The sequence below is a fragment of the Botryllus schlosseri genome, chromosome 10 (genome assembly GCF_051294905.1).
Source record: "Botryllus schlosseri isolate E-star chromosome 10, Bs_hap1, whole genome shotgun sequence".
Classification (NCBI taxonomy): Eukaryota; Metazoa; Chordata; class Ascidiacea; order Stolidobranchia; family Styelidae; genus Botryllus; species Botryllus schlosseri.
Genome location: NC_137245.1, coordinates 23,309,911 through 23,317,973, shown reverse-complemented (window position 1 = coordinate 23,317,973; position 8,063 = coordinate 23,309,911).

Here is an 8,063-nt window from a genome sequence, read left to right as displayed (position 1 = left end):
GAACAGCCGAGAAAATGCTTCAGAAATAATTGCCGACATTTCTCCTTACTCGCATTTGAATCAGCAGCGTCTTCTGGCGGCAGTTTGATTCCAGCGACAACGGAACTCGGAATTCGGGTTTATTTTAGGGTTACCATATTTTCGTGAACCAAATTCCGGACACTCTTTAGCGCCCCCAGCGGTGGTAAAATAAGGTATAAACATATGACGTCACACTAACAATTGTGTGCCTGTATCGATTTTATACATGAGTGGATTTTTCAATTATAGGTCGTGACTATTGGATTGAGCCATCTGGAATTTGAACTCTGGTGATTGTTGGGGTCCGTATTCTCATTTGGTCTGCAAAGGACTTCTTCACGGGCCGGATGAAATTGTTAGATCAGCGCAGATATGTGACCGTATGATGTAGCCAGGACCGAAACAACACCATGCCCCAAAAACACTAATCCGGGGCCCACCATAGTGTAATCGATGCAACTTCTGGTGGACTTACTCTATGCATCTGGTTTCTATGTGCATCTGGTTGTTAAATTTTGTGAATGAATTCCGTCAATAATATTGATTCTGCCATGTATCCCTGTTTATTCTCTCTCAGCCCACGTCATCAAAGTTAGCGGTAGAGCTAGTTGAGATGATGACTCTGAAAATGCAGGGAACATATTTGAACATCGCTAAGTAATGTTCATGTCACACGCACGGATAAAACTGGTCTACACAAAATTTCTTTGAAAACATGGAGCTAGGCCAGCGGCGAGCAACTTCTCCAGTCGGCGGGCCGGGCGTAGGACAATTAAGTACTTGGTGGGCCGGATAGCTGGATCGATACATTATTCGCCCATTTATCCTCATATACAAGGAATAAATCGCATGTAATGAATGTATTGTAACGGCAGCAATGTCATTTCAAAGACATTTCTCGCCGATAATGACGAAGACAATGTGGATTTGAGAATACCGTTGTAATACAGGCGCCGCCGTGTCTGCTTCTCTCAGATCAATCAACACCTGGTGCAATTCTTATTTGAGATATCAAGACGTTCGATAAGGCCGGTACCCCAAATTTACCAAGAAATCAATTCATTAGGGTCGAGTACATCGTAAATGCCGATAATGAAAGTCTTCTCGCTTCTACGCACATACGCGTAAGCTCCACTATCGCACGCATTCTCGGTATTGGCATTGACCGTTCTAGGTATTGGTATGGAACCGTAAATGCCGATAATGTAAGTCAGGGGTCGGCAACCTTTTGCTAGTCGCGGGCCAAATCTCGGGTGAACAACCTTTTGGCGGGCCGGATTTTTTCTTAGTACTATATTTTACGCTCACTTCGGTATATTATCCTACATTGCTGCAATCTCAATCATACCAATCCGAAGACACCTGTATTTACACTTCAACGACACAGAATAATTGTAACAATTGACGCAGCTTGCTTTGTGAAAGGTTTTCAACTTCTGGTAACAAGTTAGATGAAACAAGAATCAGACCCTATTCAAAATGGACGTCCGAAATACGTGATCTTAGCTTGCTATTCGTGAACTATTGTTCACATGCGTACGTGCTTCCAAAAATTGATGCAATTTCTTTTGCATTGCTGGTCAAGCTGGGATAAAGACCAATTTCAAGAACGTACTCTTTGTCAAAGTCATGCAGCGATATGCTCTTTGTATGAAATTTGTCATTCAATTCAACTGCATCGCATTTCAGAAAGGCCCATTTAAAATTTTCAGGCAATGGTATTGGCGTCCACATCGAACAGAGTACTGAATAGTAAGAATTCATTTTGTAGAGAAGGAATGTCGGGAAAGCGGGTGAATATTCAGTAGTTAATTTTCGTATCACAGTTACAAATGTAGTGTTGGTACTAGGTTTTCTCTCCTCCAGTATAGAAAAGTGAGTATAATTTTCTTTGTACTGTTGACATTTCCAGAGTCACAGATTTGTTTTGAATGCGCCTCAACATCTCATGTATGAAGTTGTTTTCCCCTGAAGTTGCAAGTTCAATTTGTTCAGATGTGACGTTAAATGTACCAGGAAAGCAAGATGAGATACCCATTTTCGATTACAAAATTATGAGTCGGCGATATTTGTGTTTTCGAGGAAAGTTGCAATTTCATTTCTCAATTCATACACTCGTGTAAGCATAGCTGCTCCACTCAATGAGCGAACATGACAGATATAGGCCTACATGACATCGCCATATTGATTCTCTGCTTCTAATAATATCTGGCGTAACTGATTCAGTTGATGAGACAAAAATCATATTAACAGTTTTCACCATTGTTGCCAAAACACTATTCAGGTTTTTTGTCTTGGCACACAATGCCTTCTGGAAAATCAAACTATAGACAGGCTAACTAACATACGGAGGCTAGTTATCTATAATTTAATAGTTCGAGATTCCGTCATTGCGTCTGAGATGCTCCAAGTGTTTTTTGAAGCAAAGGAAGAACACCTTTATTGTCACACCCCGTTAGAGTGATTAACCCTTTAAAAAAACATGGAACACCTTCGGTTGCGAGATACACCCGATTGAAATAAGCACTGGTCCAGTCTAGTCCATCTCCATCTCCTACTTCAACCATCTTCGTTTTATGGCGTAACAATAGACTAATACGATGTAGGCTACTATTATATCGTAGCAATGCCGCATTTTTTTCATGCAGCGCTGCACTGCAGATTGAAACTCATTATGAAGCGGCGGGCCGTATTCTTGTGATAACTAACTATTATGTCGCGGGCCGGACGATTTCGCTTGGCGGGCCGGATCTGGCCCGCGGGCCGTAGGTTGCCGACCCTTGATGTAAGTCTTCTCGCTTCTACTTACTTGCGCGTAGTAACAGTAAGCAAGTAGTGGGGAATCTATGGAAGACTAGGGCCGCGCGGGTTCTATGCCAATACCGAGAGAACCATTACCGAGAGTGAAGCTTACGCGTAGGCGCGTAGGCTCGTAGAAACGAAAAAAGTTTCATTATCGGCATTTACGATGTACACAACCCTAATTAACTGATATCTTGGTAAATTTGGGGTACCGGGCTTATCGACTGTTTCTATACCAATACCGAGAACGGACATTACCGAGCACGGCCTATGCCAAGAATCTAAGTTACTGAGAAAGCGCTGTCGAGAAATCTATATCTGAGAATCGGCGCCGAATGTGGCAAAGCCGTCATGCACAATGCACTTGCACATGCACACGACCTGTATATATACATATCGTGCCTGCATTGCATACATTGCATTCTCGTTAATATCCATTCTCGGTGGTGTCCATTCTCGGTAATGGCTTTCTCGGTATTGACAGGACACCGGCCGGCGTGTCACATTATCGACTAAGACGGGAAATTGTCCGCAGGCCGGATAAAATCCCCTCGCGGGCCGTATGTTGCCCGACGCTGGCCTAGGCGATGAAAAAAAGAGGTATTCCGCACACACCAGGGATGAACAACGAGTTGATCGGCATTTCGAATCGATTTTTGCGATTTCCAATGTAATATTATTTCCTAGGCATAGATTCACGAATCCGTATCGGATTTGAATTAGTTACACGATAACCCATATACACATACACCCTATGCGCTTGGCTCTGCGACGCGACAAAACAGACAATTCCCTGACTATATTCCTCGCTGCCGAGCGTGGCATGCAGTTTCCTGATGACGCACACAAAGCTTCTCTAAGACACAATACCATACAGCATTGAATATGAATGGGAATGCGTCAAATATGCACGACAATGTTTATCGATAAATATATACCCATTTTGACCTACCGGTATACTTTCTTGGTGCCCGAAATATCAGCGATTGATAGGCTCACGTTCGCTTTGTCTATCATTCTACGTCTAGAGCAGTGGTTCTTTTGGTCTTTGCGGACCCTCTTTAGACCATTTGACCCCCGTGGGCCCCATCCTTCCCCGTTTTGTTCATATTTAGCTCAAGTATCTTGCAACCGCCACCCGTCTTGTGTAAATGGTAACTGTATGTTCGATAAACGGCGATAAAGTGACGTTTCCTGAAAATGAAGACATTAAGAATACTTTATTTTTGGGTATACTTTATTTCAAAGAGAATTCTGTAGCGGCATTTCGTAAAATATGCGGTCGTGGCTTGAAAATCCGCGCCGTCGAATTGATATGAACGAGTGCCGAAAATCCATTTCCACGAATACGAATCTAACGATGAAGCGTACCACTTCCAAAGACATCTTTGGGTATGATCGCAACATAAACGGCACGAAATTGAGAAACATTTTTCTAATGAACATGTAACGTCCAGCCTAGTCATTTCTGTCCAGCAGCTGCCCATCTTGAAGTTATTTTGCACTTTTATTCTAAAACCCCAGCAATAGAACATCTCTATACAGTAATGTGTTTGCATCAGTATGTTGTTGGCAATTTGGCAAATAAAATGAGGTTTCACGGCAGAATAATCCATCTCAGACAGCCATTCTTATTATGCGAGTCTTCAAGTTTTAGCAGTTACGGAGCGAAACTGTCTCGTGATTTCTCTAATTTAGAAAATACAAATTAGGTTACCAACCATTTAGCAAATTTGTAGGTTTCGCGGATCACCTGAAAATTCTTCATGGATCCCTATGGGTCCGCGGACCCCCGGTTGAGAACGACTGGTCTAAAGTGAACAAAATCCTATGCCACGATTTGCCAGTCTCAATTCTCTCTCTCTTTCTTTCTTTCGGGCTCCCGACTTTGGGTAATCAACTTCAAGCTCGACGCACTCTTTTCTCTTTATCGGGCCTTCTTACGAGACACGGTGGTCTATAGTTGTCGTTTCAACAATTCCAGCATCGAATTCGAAGGGCAAATGGCATATACTTCATGAAAATGACATTTCTTTGAAGAAGTGACCAACCTGCGGCGTTGTCACCATGTGATATGACAGGGGTTGCCAACTCCAAACGGGTCGAGGGCCACTTTTCAAATTTCGTACTGTCCGCGGGCCGCATGAATTCAGCATAGAGATAATATAGGCCACATAGATTGACAACCACCAGTAAAACGCTCTGCCCTCTAACATGGGCGTCCGGCGTAGTTGCCATAATAGAAATAACAAAAAAATCATTATCATCAATTTCATTCTATTTATACATTTACGATACCTGACAACACTTTTCAGCGGCGGCTTGAAAATCGATACTGGGGTTAGCTAGACACAGTAGTTGCTGGAGTCTTGGCAGTGTCTGGGCCATTGCACGTCAAGGCAATAAGCCTATTCACATCAGCTAATTCTTTCTCCGTGGAACGCTATTACCGCAGCTGAAGCCGTATCAGCTAGCGAAGAATAGTGATGTTGGACACAAGAGTAGGGATGGTGTGAACGCGAGGTTCACGTTCGCGTTCTGTGTGTGAACCTCGGAAATTTAGAGGTTCGTGTTCACAACAGAACCTTGGTAGGTTCTGCACTGTGAACGTTTTGGTAAATTGTAACTTTTACTCCATTATAAGATCGTTGGCTCAAATTTATTGCATTTCAACTGCGGGCCACTCCATGCATGGTGCTGGCAGCATAAAAAATCAACGCTTAACGAGCATGCACCATGCACCTTGACAACCTTAAAAGTTTCAGTTGCTTTGTTCCAAAAATTTTCTCAGAATAACCAGCTTTCCGTTTGTGAATATTTAGTGACTATCTGCTGTGAGCTTGACCCGCAATCACACAAGATCACGAGCGATATACGTAGTCAGCGAATGATGCTTATTCATTCAACCAATCAATGATATTGATATCGTCTTCTGATGTAAAAAATCGAACGGGCGTACGGGGTCAATCTTGACTTCATATCTTTACTGTGTCATTAAAACCAAATCCGTGCGATTAAGGTGCTTGCTACTGCTGCATAACTTGTTGTTGTATGTGGTATCGGTAGCGAGTATTGAAACCAGTTGTACACTCTGCTCAATATCAATGTAGCAATACTCAGACTCCGAACACATTGTCCGGTCTGGCTAAGACCGTTAAGGCGTAAGCTTATATTCCTTGGTAAGTCCTCGTCGAAATTGTTGGCAAAGCGACGGAATGTATTGATTTTACGCAATCATTATATCCTTTGATTGCCGCTGTTGATACATGTAGCGACGTTTAACACGCCGATATGTACTTCAGCATTGTGGCATTATGTGGACCGAGTCTTCGCTAGGTATCGTGTACATTAATATATAGGCTATCACTTCATTGGAAGATAGGGTTGGAATTAGCAATATGACGTCACGAGGTTCACGTTCGTGTTCACACAGAACCTTTCAAAAAGGTTCGCGTTCACACGAACCTGAACCTTCCAGAGGTTCACACCATCCCTACACAAGAGAATAGATTCTTTTGCACAACAACTACAATACTTCGAAACTGAAATCAATTTCAGCATTTCAAAATGCTTTACTTAGCGTTCTTTCGAAATCTCAAATCAGTCCGGCGGGCCACAAAATATGACGTCGAGGGCCGCATGCGTCTTGGTGACCCCTGGGTTAGATATGGAAAACACAAACGGAATGTCATTATAGCTTCCCAAATGCTACTCAGAATGTGTATATCTGTAATTTTTGTAATATGTCGACGACAACCTTATTTACCTCATTTTCTCATCAAGACGATCCAAACAACGGAAATTCTTTATATCTATCATTCAGCCTCAATATACAGAGAGCTACGTACCTTCATCGTACATTTGTAGATACATGTCGAGTTGTAATGAAAGTGGCAAACATTAAGGGTGACGCATCGCATATTTTTCGCGTAACTATAAACTAAAGCAATGCGAATAAGACGGAGGTCGCGTCAAGAAATCCAGAAATTTCGCAATGGGTTAAGAAGCGATGGCGATTGATGTCGACGCCACAGAGATATATAGCTGCAACTACAGTGCAATGTTACATTTCGTGAAAATCGTTTACCTGCAGCGCGAATTCGGTGGGTTTCAGAAGAAAAAGGGTGCTGCCACAAAAAAGTTCACAATGTTTTCTTTAAGTTGAGACCACATCATATTTCGAGCCCAGTGTCCCTTTAATACTGTGAATACTAAACTTTATCTCTCACAGATAGGGTAGCATTTAGAACAGGGGTTCTCAACCTGGGGGGCGCACCCCCTTTGGGGGGCGCGGGAAATTTTTGTCAATTTTGTCAATGTCTGTATAAATTGTGAATAAACATGTTTTTCACAACCATTCTGAAGATACGATTATTGAAGATTAAACTTAATTCGTATTCTAGAAAGTTTGCCAAACTCAAACTCCAGCAGTCGCGCTCAACACGGAGTATAGGCTGACTTCAACTTTATTTGAGCAAATTTTTCATATTCTTTGAAGATTTAGAGAAATTCCTGCGTGCAAGTCATTCATTACTTTATAGCTTTGGCAGTATAGCCTAAATCTCTGTGCGCTAGGTATCGGTTGTTGATAGCTGGCGAACTGAACTGCCTAAGACAGACTTTGATGCAATATAGGTTGACCAGTTGCGCCCTCAATTTGGCTATAAATAATCACAATTTAATTCATTTCCAAAACTGATCAAATGCAGCATGGCAGGACAGAAAGACACCGTGCTCTGTGTAGTCACTACCAGCATCAGGATTAGTCTCAGTGCAACCTACCTTGAAATTAATTAATGTCCTTTTCAATGTTTTTTTGTTATTTTCAAACAAGTTTGGGGAAGTTTGTCAGCAATGTAAAAGACTTAACAACTGCAATGCGGATTCCAAATCGGCGTAAGATATACCTTATGTATACTATTATATCAGGGGTGGGCAGCCCGTACGGCCCCATGCGGCCGTCGACGCCTAGTTCAATTAGTATGTGTTGGCAGCCGTAGACACGCAAATTGCAATTACGAATTCACTCCCGAATTTTCGAGAGATTTTATTTAATCTTGAAATTTTCTTCGCGCTCCGCGCAATTCAACTAGAATTCATTTTCCGATTTTAATGCAGTAGCGCCCTTCTTAATTGGAGCAGGAATGGGAATTCTCAAGAAATAACAATTCATTCGCGGCTCTGGAAAATAAGTAATCGAAATACGGCCATGATTAGCAGGAAGGTTGCCCACCTCTGTA